Genomic DNA, 15,989 nt, shown 5'->3' with positions numbered 1-15,989 from the left:
ATCAGACAGCAAAAGCCCTAAATTTGGTGCATTTTAAGACTGTCTAGTCTGAAAATTAGACTGTCTTCGCAAATCTGCTCTTTTCTGTGCTTTGGTCACTCCTATTACCTAACATACAAACTTTAACAAATGTACTAAAATTGTTTAATTTTGAGACAATGTAAACTTTGACTAGATCTTAAAATCCACCATTTTTATCTCATTGGTTCATGCTGGATGATAAATTTAACACCGATTTTAACCATTTTTGTCTAACTTTACACCATGTACCTGTTGGCTATCATTGCTACAGAAATTTGCTTAAAAGTTTGGGTCATGATATCAAATTGAAAGCCATATTCTTTTCTCCATAGGCCATTCTTTTTGACAACGGAAAAGCAAAAATGTCTTTAACATATAATTAATGTGGATGGTGCAAGAGATATATAACCATTTTTGGAGCTAATTGTGTCAGAATTCTGTTTATTTAGATTGGTAGTTATTTTTGGGGCTAATAGCTGAGTAGATTTGTGTCACACTAGATCCTGAACATAGCACAATAAAAATAAAAATGTGTGACCATGTCTACCGTAATTGCTTTCCACACTGATAGACATTTTTTGTTTGCCTGTAAAATATGCTAATATCTTTTTATTTGTAAATGAAGTGTCTTTTGTGATTTCCAACCTCTCTAGCTGTTGTGAAACAAACAGTCCGCCTGATCTAATTGTCTCATATAACAAGTTGTATCTCCAGGTAAAGAATTGTACTTTACATAATTCGACTTTACATAAGGTATCTTCCTTTCTGAGTGACTTTGTTGTGATGTGTGCCTGTTGTTTCAATGTACTTTCAGTAAATAAATGTATCTTTTTAGTCAGTCTAATGAGCTATAAGAATGCAATAAACACATAGGGAAATAAGCAAATACCCTTTGTACAGTTAAAGAAAAATAAAACTAAGTTGAATAAATGCATGTAAATATACTGAAAAGTACACGTATGCATATTTAAGCTGGCCATACACATTAGATTGCAAAAAAATGTGATGTTGCTTAACACCATGTGTATTGAGCTTAATCCAGGCAACTACCATCCGGTAAGCCTGACATCAGTAGTGTGCAACATTTTTGAGAGCATCATAAGAGCTGACCTGCAAAGATATATTGGTGAGAATAATATAATAACTGACAACCAGCATGGATTCACGAAAGATAAGTCGTATCTAACTAAGGCTGGGTTCACATTACGTTAAGCAGCCCGTTCAACGCATAGCGTTGACGGGCTGCGTTAACGGTATAGCATAACGCGATCGCGTTATGCTATACCCACTAGCGCAGATGAATCATCTGTGTTAGCACAGATGACTCATCAGCGCTAGCGGTGACGGAGCCTCAGACACTGCAGCCCAGGTCCGAGGCTGGGGCTGAATGGCAGCGTTAACGGTGTAATGCAGTCCGTCTAACGGACTCCCTAACGTAATGTGAACCCAGCCTAACATGTTGGGTTTCTATGAGGGGGTAAGTGCAAATCTGGATATTGGTAATGTGGCTGTCGGCTGATGTGATTTATCTGGACTTTGCAAATGCATTTGATACTGTACCACATAACAGCCTTATACTGAAGCTACAGAAGCAATAACTGGAGGAAGCTATATGCAGATGGGTAAGGAATTGGCTAAATTACAGTAAACAAAGACTCATGATAAATGGCACATTCTCTAAATGGGATATTGTCAGCAGTGGGGACCACAGGGAACTGTACTGGGAGCAGTGGGGACAGCAGGGATCTGTACTGGGAACAGTGGGGACTGCAGGAATCTGTACTGGGGACAGCAGGGATCTGTACTGGGAACAATGGGGACAGCAGGAATCTGTATTGGGAACAGTGGGGACCACAGAGATCTGTGCTAGGACCAATTCTTTTTAATCTCTTTATTAATGACCTAGCTGAGAGTAAAGTGTCAGTCTTTGATGACTCAAATCTTACTAGGATATTAAAATCTGAATGACAATATAATATTAAAAAATGATCTGGATAAGATGTCTGAATGGGCAAACATTTGGCAAAGTAGATTTAAAGTTGATAAATGTAGAGTAATGCACCCAGGATGGAGTAATCCTATTGTGGCATATGGATTACACGTAAATATACTCAGGACTACAGAACAGGAGAAGGATACAAAACCTACAAAAGACAAAATGAGAAAAACCATGCTGTAATCAAATAAATAAAAAACAAAAGTGCATTTAAGTAATACACAGTTCTTAGTAATACTCTATTTGATCAAATATAGCATAAAAGCCGTCCCACCATCGACAAGGTGACTCTGGGGTCGGGGCGGTCCTACAGGACAAGGACTTGGGTATTCTGGTTACAAGTAAGCTGAGCAGCAGTGCTGAATGTCAAGCAGTCGCAAAATCAAACGAGATTTTAGAATGTATAAAAAGAGCGAAAATCCTCTAACACCCCAATGTATTGTTACCCCTTGTAGTGCAGCCATGTTCACACCGTGCAGTAATGAGGCGAAGACCCAGGAAAGTTCCAAAAGCAAACATATTTAATGTCTAAACCTCACAAAATAAACAACATGCGGTATCCTCCGGATCGCAGCCGAGAATCAAGACAGTCCATATCTGAGGCCGGTTGCAGGGGCAACTGCACCACTCTGTCACGCTGAGGGGTGCCAGGCCTTTGGCTCCACTTGGCTCCGTGTTACTTTACACAGGCTGAAGTTTGCAGAGCCATCTGTTCTGCAGTTTGCAGACCAAGACTGACACACTCAACCGCTTTGCTGAAGGGTTTTTAAATGGAATCTGTGGCCATGGGCCACTTGTAAGCCCCGGCCTGGAGGGAGCGAACTGCCCCACTACCATCCTGTCGTTCTCTCTAAAAATAAATGCCCATGCTGGGTTTTCTTAAATCTGCCTTAGGCAAATAGCTTGTCCAAGATCACACTTAATTTTATTCTACATTGCAACCACAGCTATAACTGTGACTGCAATGCACACCAGTGGTCTTAATACGCTTCTATGCACATCCTGGGGGATACATAGCATCCCTCACATATAATACCCGTCACTGCCTCACATACCCCCCCCTCTGTTCACACTTGTGGGGTTGAACATTTGTCACCATACAGGGGGCCCGTGACAGAGCATCCGCATATCCCTGTGACTTCCCCACCTGATGTTCCACTGAGAAACTAAAGTTTTGTACGGACAGGAACCATCTGATGACCCGAGCATTCCTCACTTTTGCATTGCTCATCCAGACGAGGGGTGAATGGTCCATTATCAAACTAAACTGACGTCCGAGCAAATAGTGGCTTAGTGACTCCAAGGCCCACTTAATCGCCAAGCACTCCTCCACTACACTATAATTTTTCTTCCCCGGGGTCAATTTCCTGCTCAAGTAGGTGATTGGGTGTTCATCCCCATTCACCACTTGCGACAGTACTGCTCCTAGACCTACCTCCGAGGCATCTGTCTGCACGATAAATGTTTCCTTGAAGTTGGGGCTGACAAGGACCGGCTGTCCACACAACACTTTTAACAGGTCAGTTAGGGGTGCCGAACTCCCAGCAAAATTTTGGAATGGAAAGTTGGGCATGTTTAAGTTAGGGTACTGTCACACATGGCGACGCACCAGCGATCTCGACAAAGATGCGACCTGGTAGGGATCGCTAGTGCGTTGCCACGAGGTCGCTGGTGAGATGTCAAAGAGTCAGATCTCAACAACGATGCAGCAACGATACGGAATGATACGACGGTCGTTGGGACCCTGTCTCTCAGACCTGTAGTATTGAGGTCGTTCGTCGTTGTCCCTGTCAAACACAGTGATGCATGCTGGCCCATGGGACACCAGCGATCAAAAAATGGCCCAGGACATTCGAGCACAATCAGCGACATCGCAGCAGGGGCCCGATCGCCACTATGTGTCACACGTAGTGAGATCGCAGGCGAGATTGCTGTTGTGTCACAAAATCGGTGACGCAACAGCGATCTCGCTACATGAGATGGGGACTTTAGAAAAAATATGCCTCAAAGGAGATCTAATTTCTATGCTTAAATACATGTGTGGTCAATACAAAGGACTGGCGCATGAATTATTTCCTCCAAAGACCTTACAAAAGGGGGTATTCATGAAGTGCGGAAGAATGGCGATTCCGGCTGCTAAACAGGAAAGGGTTCTTTACAGTTAGAGCAGTTCTTTAAGCTAGATGCTTTTCTCACAACAAATAGAAATTTGGGTCATAAATAATCTAGTGATAGACAATGCATAACTGTTGAAGAAAGGTTGAACTTGATGGACCGTGTGTTTTTTCAAGCTATGTAACTAAAACGCTATTAACTATGTTGAGTGAAATTCTTCAATAAAGGCATTGGAATTTTATTAAGGATATACTGGACTTTAACATATTTTTCAAACATATGAACTCATGGAGCCAACAAAACAAAAGGACTGAGCGCTACTGAAGAGGGAACGGTGTTATCTGAGAATGCTCGGGTGCTAACCGAGTGACTTCGATGTGCTCAAAAAATATGTTCAAGTCCCTGTGCCTGCATGTACTGTGCAAAAGTTTAGGCAGGTGTGGAAAAAGTGTTGCAAACAAAAGAATGTTTTATAAAAATAGAAGTGTTAAATGTTTATTTTTATCACCAAAATGCAAATTGAATGAACAAAAGAGAAATCTAAATGAAACTGATATTTGGCGTGACTGCTCTTTGCCTTCAAACTAGCATTCAAGCATCAATTCTTGTAGGTACACTTAAGCAAAGTAATTGATTTTGAAAAATTATAGTCAGGTGTATGAGTAACCAATTATATCAAACTGGTGATAATGATCAACATTTTCATTTGTAAGTTGATGTACAATTACAAATTATACTGTGGTACCGTATTAGCCAGAAAAATCAATGTACCGTATATACTTGTGTATAAGCTAAGTTTTCCAGCACATTTTTTTGTGCTGAAAACGCCCCTCTCGGCTTATACATGAGTCAATTGTCCCAGAGGGCCAGCGGGGGAGGGGGAGAAATGGAGCAGAGGGTCACAGGAGGCAGGGGCTGGTGGCTGCGGCTGTAACTGTGCCCGCTGCTAAAGAGAAATTAATATTCATTTCTCTTACAGCGCGCACAGTGACACCTGCAGCCGCCGGCTTCCAGAAGACATCCTACTCACATTCCTGTGCGTCCTCGCTGCATCTCGTTGGTTCCGGTGCCAGCAGCATTTCCGGCCATGCGATCGCATGACCCTCGCTCATTAAGGTAATGAATATGCACGCCTCTCCACTCCCATAGGCGTGAAGTGAATATTCATTACCTTAATGAGCGGGGCCAGTGATCACTGGTGCCGGAACGAGATGCATCGAGGGCGCGCAGGAAGGTGAGTAGGTTTTTTTTTGTTTTGTTTTTTTTAAATAGAAAACATTCATACAAGGATAGGGGATAAGGAGCCATGGATACAAGGACAGCGATGGAGGAGCCATGCATACAAGGAGAGGGACCGGGGAGCCATGCATACCAGGATAGGGGATAAGGAGCCAGGCATATGTAAGGAGGAAGGCCGGGCTGTGGGTACCTATATTGAGCCAGGTCCAGAACTGTCGAGGCTGCATCCCATTTTTCCCAGTGGGGAAAGGAACTGGGGACTGGACAGGCCCCATAACCAAGGCAGTGGGGGCGTGTTTAGACAGGGAACCCGGCTGGAAGCTGAAAGAAAAGCATGCAAAGCAGCATTGGGGTTCCTGCCATCAGCATGTGAGCAGCAAAGTGGGCTGCGCGCTTGGGACCCAAAGCACTGGCGCTGTGGCGGACTGCAGCAGGCAGCTCCCGGTGCCACCAGCGAGACAGCTAGTGTATGAGGCCCAGTGACAATAAAGTCGGTGCACGTGCAGAGAGCCCAGGCCCAGTTACAGGATAGTACCCTGTGGAGCTTACTGCCGGACAGTGTACCACAACCCTCGTTTAACCCCCGGATTGCTGCAGCTATTGTTGCATAGGCTGCACCAGCTTATGGACTAGGGGCTCAGTGGGAGGTACAGGAGACCGACCACTGCTGCCAGAAGATGGATCGCTAACCTTGAATCCCCCCTTGAGGACACTTCGTCGACAGTTGCAAGGACTACTACCCTCAACGGAGCAATTGTGAATGAGGAAACCATAGACACCATAAGTTTACTGAATGAACTGTTGCTATTTTTGCTACTCACCGTTATTCTTTCTCAGTTTAACTGTTTATCTCCCTGTGAGGAGTACCTTTATTTTTAATTAAATGTGTTAACTCTTGCTCTGCCTCCTGTTTGTCACTGCATCCCGCAACCTGCTTACACTTGGCATAGTCGGCAGCATACAGTTTACAAGCAGAGACAGGAGACCAAGCAGCCATGGGTGCCCCAAGGGCTAGCTTGCCCCTGCGGGCCATGCTCAGCAATCTCCCAAAATTTACGGGAAGCAATTCACTGCTGTGGGATTGGACCAAGCGAGTCAAGGGAATGCTGAGAATGCACCCTATGACTCCCGCTATGCAGGCAGAGATTGCTGTGATGGCCCTGGATGGAGAAGCCAGATGTTCTGTTATGTTCCGGCCCCCGCATGAGCGGAACACTTTCACCAAGGTAAATTTTGGAGAAGATGCATGGGGACCCAACGGATGTTTAGCCGTGTACAGGGTGAGGGGGAGATTCACGTGGCAATCACCAAGTGGGATGATGTGGCTGTGGGGCCCCCTGATATGATTTTAAGAGACCAACTTGTAGCCGATCTCAGGCCCTGCGGGAGCGCTTGCATGTTAATCCGTGTATGTCTAAGAAATTGGGGTGGAAGCATGCACAGGAGCAGGGGATGGCAGCCTCGGCAGGGAAGGTCTGGACCGGGGAGGTACCTGCTTCACACGTAGCTGAACCAGGATGGGTCAGAGAGATCCGGAAGGAGATACAGTAAATGTGAAACCTCAGAAAAGCCCCCTCTGTGGCTCCGAACCCATTCAAAGACAGAATCTAAAAACAGAAACAGCCCCGAGTCTCACTTGCCCCCACTCAGTACCTCTCCAGGAAATGAGGCAACCCCAATGAGGCGGGGAAGACCGCTCACATGGCAGCCGTTAAACTAGTGAGCTCCATGGCGGGGGGTTGACGCCTGGAGCCTGAGCAGCCAAGGAGGAGAAAAGGCAGTCCCGCAAGTTTGGTTTCATTGTGCCCTCTTGTATGGGCCAAAATGGATGGCAGAGCAGTCTGCTGTCTGAGGCGATGGAGCCCAGTGATTAGGTTAACAGCGGCCAACCAGTTCCCCATCCCGGTTGCAGGGGTGGTCTGGATGCAGATTACCGTGTGTGGCAAGGATATGGGCCGAAAAGGAATTGTATTAACCACTGGAGACTCAGGCAATGGCCCCACCGTCACTTTGGGGATGAATATACTAAAAGAACTCAGAACTCTCCCGAACAGCGAGTCACCAGATGCTTTTCTATAAAGATGAAGCCCCCGAACTCCCCAGAGGAAAGTGTTTCAACAACTGATACGAATTGCCCTGGCTCAAGAAACATCAAGTGAAGAGAAGGTCTTGGGGAAGGTGGTGGTCCCCACAGTTGCTAAACTCGTTTTACCACTGGACAGACCGTGCTCACGCTGCCTGTATGAGCTTGCACGCCACTTGAAGGAGTGGAAGCTCAGATCATGCCAACTTTAATGGACCAAATACCCCCGGGACTCCTCATTGCTCGAACCTTAGCCATCGTCCATGATGGCAACATAGTGGTGCGATGTGTCAATCTGGGGGAAGACAGTCTTACCCTCTCGTCCAAGAGTGAAGTAGCACAGGTGCTGGGCATGCCTGAGGAACTGATGCAACCAGAGGCCGTCCAGATAGCAGTGAAACAACGACATCTGTGGACTGTAGCCGTTACCATGGCCCCAGAGCACTCGCCTGGAAGCATGAAAGAGGGGCATCGGATTCTGGAAGAAATGCAAGCTGAACCGTCGGAATTCTCCCCACAACAGGTACAACAAGTGAAAGCTGTGCTAGAGCGTTACCAGTATGTCTTCACCCATCATTAGGATGACTTCAGATGCAATACAGCCATAACTCATGAGATACCCACAGGAAGTGCCACACCAATCCGGGAGAGATACTGCCAGATTCTGCCTCAGACGTATCAAAAGGTGAAAGAAATGTCACACATGCTGTAGAGTGGAGGCATTCGGGAGAGTCAAAGCCCGTGGGCAGATCTCATCGTGCTAATGCGGAAGGACGGGACCCTGCGATTTTGTTTTGACATCGGTCGACTGAATGCCTGTACAGTGCGGGACTCTTATCCCCTACTGAGAACTGAGGAGTCATTGTCTGCCCTGGGAAAAGCTAAGTATTTCTCGTTGTTAGATCTGGCCAGTGGATATTGGCAAGTGCCCATGGCTGAGCGGAACCGGCAGAATACAGTGTTCATACTGCCCGTGGGATTGTACGAATTAAACCGAATGCCCTTCGGTCTTAGAAACGCACCTGGAACCTTTCAGCGACTGATGGAGCGGTGTTTAGGAGACCTGAACTTTGAGGCTACCCTCATTTATCTGGACATCACTGTCTATGCAGCTACTTTTGAGGAGCATCTCCAATGGCTGAGTTGGCTGCAGAAGCACGGCCTGAAGGTGAAGCCTCAAAAATGTCACCTTTTCCTCAAGCAGATCGAATATCTGGGGCATGTTGTATCCGCTGAAGCAGTGAGGCCTGCCCATGAGAAGATAGCGGCAATCCAGGACTGGCCCACCACGAAGGATGTTCAAGCCTTTCTGGGGCTCACTGGGTACTACTGAAGGTTCGTGAAGAATTTCACTTGCATCGCCAATGTGTTGTTAGAGTTATTCAAAGGAGTGCCGTCTAGTGCGAAGAATCGGACCATCCAGTGGGGAAGTAGCCAGGAGGAGGTCTTTCAGGCTTTGAAGATGGCCCTGACAGAAGCTCCAATACCGGCCTATGCAGACTTCTCCCAGCACTTCATTCTGCACACCGACAGGAGCCTACATGGGCTGGAGGCCGTGTTATCTCAAATGCAAGAGGGGAAAGAACGAGTGATTGCCTACACAAGCCGATCCCTCCATGACTCCGAATGGAACCTGTTCTGACTGGGTCACCGAGGAGGAAAACAAGACCAAGCTAAGCCACAGAAAACCAGAGAGGTTGGTAACTAAGCGGATTGCAGACCCCTGATCCTATCCACACAACTAGCCGTAGCCGTGGAGCGTACCTACGATGATTCTAGACGCCTCGACACAGCCGGAGGACTAAATAAGCCTAAAGCAAGAAAAGGGGAAATCTAAACAGCCCCAGAGCAGACCCCAAAGGAATAGATAACCCCCAAACATATATTGTCGGTGAGACAAGATGAAAACACAAACACAGGCAGGAAAATAGGCTGAGCAAACGATGGGGCCCACACTAACTAGAAAGGACAGGAAAGGAAAGATACTGTCTGCAATCACGCCAAAAAACCCTGCAAAAATGTCCAACACTTCTGAGAGCAATAAAAACCCTGAAGTCACTAGACTTCACCCACTATATCAGCACTCTGGCATATTCTGAAAACAGAGTAAAAGGAGGCCAATCTAATAAGGGACAAAAAGCAAACTGGCACAAACAGTAACATAAGGATGGAAATTCAGCACAGCCCCAGCCGGGGCTGGCTGAGCACACAAAACTGAATAGACAAAACCAAATCAAATGTTGACAATAGCAAAGAACACTTAGCTTGAGAATGCAGGGACTGAACTGGAAACTAAGACCTCAGGAGGCAGGAAAATCACCAGCAGGGATAGAGGGAGTCAGCTGTCTTAAATCCAGTCAGAGACTCCAGATGTCCAATCATCGTCCTCATTATCAGGTGGCAGGTCTCTGTTAATTAGATCAGCTTCATTACCTCCTGCAACCACCAGAGGGAGCCCGGAAAGAGAACTCACGACTCCTCTGTCAATACAACCAGCTCCATCACCCTCACCAGCAACCAGAGGTAGACCAGAAAGTGAATTCACAACAGGAACCCCGATAACTACAGTTCCTTCAAGCTGGAGTTGCTGGTGCTGGTGTGGGCAATGACCGAAAAGGTTGCTGAATACCTGTCGGGGTCCGAAGTCTTGGTGCAAACTATTAACAAACCCTTGGCTCACCTGGAAAATGCCAAACTGGGAGCCCTGGAGCAAAGATTGGTGGCCCGTATGGCGAAGTATCGGTACAAGATTGCATATTGGAAGGGAGCTGAAAATACACACGCTGATGCTCTGTCCCAAGTGACTCATGAGTGGCTGGGATGCGACCGGGATGAAGAATTAGAGGCAGAAGAGATTCCTGGCTTCTGGGACTTCGCCAGTTCGTTGGCGGCAACGCAGGGACCGGCGAGGCGTCTGGAGAACAGGTGCTGTGACGACCTCGGGATGACTGGATGCAGCTGGAGCAGGAAGATGAGGAACTGGCCCAACTGAGACAGTGGGTGGCGATGAAGCAGCTCCCCAGCCAGAATGAAAGAGGTGCTTTGTTCCCGGGGGCTCTGCAGATTTTCCAATGGGAGAGGCTTCAATTAAGAGATGGCTTGCTGTATCGAAAAGTGCAGTTGGTGCGAGAACTGGGGATCACCTGGCAAGTGGTCGTCCCCGAGAAGCTGATCGGCATAGTGGCTACGGAGGCCCAGAGAGAGGGGCTTACTTTGGTCTGGAAAAGACTTTCCAGTGGCTGCAGAAGCTGGTCTATCACCCTTGTTTGAAGATTGCAGTAGAGGAAGCCTGTCAGCGATGCCAAAGCTGTGAACTGGCTAAATCTCTGGAGCAGAGGGCCCCCACACAGACCATCGTGACCTCTGCTCCCTTAGAGTTGTTGATGATTGATTACTTGACTGTGGATGTGAACATTGTCTAGTGATGACCGACCACTTTACCAAATTTGCTGTGGTCACTCCAACCCGGGATCAAACTGCCGAGTCAGCTGTGCAGGCTATCTGTCGAGACTTCATCCGGGTGTACGGATGCCCGAACCGAATTCATTCTGATCAAGGCGCTTGCTTCCAAGGCCGGGTGATGGAGGAGTTACATCGTCTGTATCAAATTGAGAAGTCAAGAACGACGCCCTATCATCCACAAGGGAATGGAGCCTGTGAACGCTTCAACTGGATGCTGATCCAGATGTTGACAACCTTGGAGGATGATCATTGGCCTGAGTGTGTGGCTGAATTGGTCTGGGTGTATGCACCGTACAACCGAATACACTCTGTATACTCTACTATTTGGGTGGAGCGGACGAGAAATCACGGAGCTGGAGCTGGACCCAGAAGAAGACTACCCATGGATGGGGGTGTCTTCCTGGTTCTGAGAACATAGATATAGATTGCAGACTCTTCACCGGCTGGTACAGACTAAGTTCCGAGAGCTTGAGCACCACGAAGCACCAGCCCTCCGAGGGATAGCTCTTAAAGTAGGAGATCGAGTGCTGGTCTGAGACAAGAGGCCACGAGGCAAGTTGGAATATTGATGGGAGAAAACTCCGTATTGGGTGAAACGCCGAGTTGACAATGCTGGTCCAGTGTATGGGAGGGGGAGCACATAGCTGGGGCCACAGAGATAACAGGGATGCACAGAGATCACAAGGGGGTCTATAGCTGTGGGACACAGAAATCACAGGGGGCACAGAGTTCACAGGTGGGGCACATAGCTGGTGCCACAGAGATCACAGGGGGAGCACATAGCTGAGGGGGCACAGAGATCACAGGGTGAGACCATAGCTGAGGGGCACAGATCACCAGCAGACAGGCACAGAGCAGAGCTGCGGGCACAGGGATCGCTCTGGACTCTATTATGGCAGCAGCTCCTCTTCCGGGATAGGAGGACGGGAGTGCATTGGGCGCTATCTCCGCCCACCCAGACGCTAACCCTGCCCACCCTGATGATGCCATCATTCATGTGCAGGCAGACAGCGTTCTGTAATGAACGCTGCGTACCATGCACTTGGGGGTTAAAGGGCCGGCAGCAGGCAGGATACGGTTCCCCACCCCTGGACTAGGGGCTCAGTGGAAGGTACCAGAGATCGACCACTGCTGCAAGAAGATAGATCGCTAACCTTGGACCCCCCCTGAGGACCTTTTGTCGACAGCTGCAAGGACTACTACCCTCATCAGAACATTTTTGGCTGAGGAAACCATAGACATGATAAGTTTACTGAGTGAATTGTTGCTATTTTTCTACTCACAGTTATTCTTTCCCAGTTTAACTGTTTATCTCCCTGCGAGGAGTACCTTCATTGTTAATTAAATTTGTTAACCCTTGCTCTGCCTCCTGTTTGTCACTGCATCCCACAATCTGCTTACACATGCAAGGACAGGGACGGGGGAGCCATGCATACAAGGACAGGGACGGGGGAGCCATGCATAGCAGGACAGGGATGAGGGGACAATGCATACCTGGCTTATACTCGAGTCAATAAGCATACCCAGCAAAATTATGGTAGGTGCATCGGCTTATACTCAGGTTGGCTTATACTCGAGTATATACGGTAAATACTTTTATGCCCAGCAATGACAAACGTATTCTCGGTGTGATCCTTTATTAGCTTACCAGAAAATAACGTATGTAAGTTGAAACACAGTCTTTAAATAAAACAGATACATAGAAAGCTTAAAACTGGATGCGAGAAAGATTCATTTTGCTACAAAGGTGAGGTTGTGAAAGACAGCTTAATGTCGCAGGTAATACACCATGGCAAGGCTGAGAACAGAAACAAAACACAATATACAGTAGTTATGCTGCGTCAGTAAGGTCTCTAACGGCGCAGTCTGACAGCCGTATAACACAGACGATTGCATCGCAATGCTCAGACTGGCTGGCTGCTCTCCTGACCCAAGCGTGACAGTATGTATGTCTATGCAGCTGTCAGTTTTGGGTCTGGAGAGCCACAGGCCAGTTTGTTTGCCAAATGAATAAAAGGCGGTGCAGTAATGAGTGTCTGCAGGCAATAATTAAGCACGATGGAGGATTCTTGTAACTATGGGGCTGCATTTCAGCAAACTAAGTTGGGGGATTTGACAAGGATTCATGGTGTTCTCAATGCTGAAAAATATCACCAGACACTTATCCAACATGCAATACCATCAGGGAGGTATCTGATTGGCTCCAAATTAATTATGCAGCAGGAAAATTACCCAAAACATACAACCAATGTCTTTAATAACTATCTTCAGCGTAAATAAGAACAATTAGGAATTCGTCCTAATTTTCTCGGAGAAACTTCTATTCCCTGCAGTCACAGACAGAACACAATCCCTGCAACAGAACCTGGAAATGCCATAAGACATATTAAGAATTGCCCAGGAGAAATATAAGAAAGTAGCAGATACATGTTACAAACCTTTTCCAAGCTTTCAAGTGGGAGATCAGGTGTGGCATTTCAATACAAAATTGAAACTTCATGTCTTCACCAAAAACTGGGCCAAAGATGTCTGGGTCCTTTCATGATCGCTTGACCAGATAGCTCATAACTTTTCATCTTTAACTTCCCTGGACAGTGAGGATACATCCAGCGTTACCCGTTTCCTTACTAAAACCTTTTGTGCCAAATCCTTTTCCGGAAGTTACCCTTCTCCACCTGATCCTATTGTAGTGGTTGGACATGAACATTATACTGTTGAAAAGATACAGGACTCTAAAAAATTCAGAAACTGATTGCAGAACTTAATAAAATGACAAGGGTATGACTCTGAGGATAATTCTTGGGAACCTGTAGAAAATATCAATGCGCTCCGACTGCTTAAAGATGTGTCAAAAATATTTAAAGAAACAAGCAAAGCATCATCGAGACTGTTCAAAGGAAAAGTAATGTCGGGATTCTATTGTTTGCTGATGATTGACCACTAGGTACTGCTGTTATACACTTTAAGAAATTGCGCTGCATTTCCATTCCTTACCACTGGAGGCTGCTATTTTGTGTCTGGAATTGTCCTTTATTATGATGGCAGATGTTGCTCCCATGGAAGCCAATTTATTTCCTATTTTGGACTACTAAACTGGTTCTCTAAGATTAAATAAAATAGAATCACTGGTATAATTCAAATGGCAGCCCGCCCTATTCACATGTCGGGATGGGCTGTAGATTGAAGACATACAATTCCCGATAAAAAAGTATTACTAAAAACTCTGTGTTATTTAAATCCACTTTTTGCTTTTTATTTACTTAGTTACAGCAGAGTTTTTGCTGACTTTTTCTCTTACAGGTTTTACATGTTTTGTGGCCAATGTGAACATGCGTTTATGTTCTACATGTGTACCAACTCAAGTCAGGCTCAATCTTTGGGTTTTTTCCTTTGTATTTTTGCATTCTGTGCAAGCCGGGGTGTGGCCTCCCTCTCCTGAGCTGGAAATTGTATATAAGGCTTCCCCAGGCTGGTTTTCCACTGGTTGGGCCCAGTCCTTTTGTCTGCCCTTATTCACACACTGAGGTCAACATTGACACATGGTAAGGTTTTTAATATTAGACAGTGTAGGACTGTCCCGATCAGAGTTACCTTGTCATGGTGGGATGGCTTTTATGCTAGTTTTTGATTAAAAAAAAAGTATTACTAAGAACTCTGTGTTATTTAAATGCACTTTTTGCTTTTTATTTACTTAGTTACAGCAGGGTTTTTGCTCACTTTTTCTTTTGTAGGGTTTATATGTTTTGTGGCCAATGTGAACATGCATTTATGTTCTGCATGTGTACCATCTCAAGTCAAGCTCAATCTTTGTGTTGTGTGTGTGTTTTTTTTTTTTTTAACACTGTGAGCAGGCCAGGACGAGGGGTAGGCAGAATAGGCACCTACCTAGGAGGGCACAATATAAAAAATATAATAACAATGCTGTGCCTGCAGCCAGCTGGTCCCTTCCTTTTTGGTGGCAGAATTCAGCATACTGATGACTGGGGCACAGGCACACAGATGAGCAGCGTCAGTCACCGATCTCTGACTGCACCCCGGCTGGCATTCTCTCCTGGAAATAAATTATATTCTCGTCCTTAAGACGAGGTCATGGGTCTTCCAGCAGGACAATGACCCAAAACACACTTCAAAAAGCACTAGAAAATGGTTTGAGAGAAAGCATTGGAGACTTCTAAGGTGGCCAGCAATGAGTCCAGACCTGAATCCCATAGAACACCTGTGGAGAGACCTAAAAATGGCAGTTTGGAGAAGGCACCCTTCTAATATCAGGGACCTGGAGCAGTTTGCCAAAGAAGAATGGTCTAAAATTCCAGCAGAGCATTGTAAGAAACTCATTGATGGTTACCGGAAGCGGTTGGTCGCAGTTATTTTGGCTAAAGGTTGTGCAACCAAGTATTAGGCTGAGGTGCCAATACTTTTGTCTGGCCCATTTTTTGAGTTTTGTGTGAAATGATCAATGTTTTGCTTTTTGCTTCATTCTCTTTTGTGTTTTTTCATTTAAGACAAATTAAATGAAGATAATAATACCAAAGAATTTGTGATTCCAATCATTTTCAGGAAGAAACTGAGTATTATCTGACAGAATTGCAGGGGTGTCAATACTTTTGGCCACAACTGTATAATGTGCAGAGGGACAGTGTGTGTAAGGGGGGAGTATTTTGCAAGTCATCTGTGATTTGTGCTTCAGCCCCAGGTTAAAGGGAATCTGTCACCCCGTTTTAGCCCTATCAGCTGCCGGCACCGCCATCAGGAGCTTATCTACAGCATTCTGTAATGCTGTAGATAAGCCCCCAATGAAACCTGAAAGATAAGAAAAACGCGTTAGATAATACTCACCGGGGGGGCGGAGTCGGGTGTGATGGGTGTTGCGGTCCGGTCCAGCGCCTCCCATCTTCTAGAGATAACGTCCTCCTTGCTTCCCCCTCGGTTCCTGCGCAGGCGTACTTTATCTGCCCTGTTGAGGGCAGAATAAAATACTGCAGTGCGCAGGCACCTGGAAAGGTCAGAGAGGTCCGGTGCCTGCGCACTGCAGTACTCTGCTCTGCCCTCAACAGGGCAGATAAAATACGCCTG

This window comes from Dendrobates tinctorius, unplaced genomic scaffold, assembly GCF_039654945.1.
Source record: "Dendrobates tinctorius isolate UK_male_01 unplaced genomic scaffold, ASM3965494v1 ptg000062l, whole genome shotgun sequence".
In the NCBI taxonomy this organism is placed as follows: Eukaryota; Metazoa; Chordata; class Amphibia; order Anura; family Dendrobatidae; genus Dendrobates; species Dendrobates tinctorius.
Note: the sequence above shows the minus strand (reverse complement) of the source record.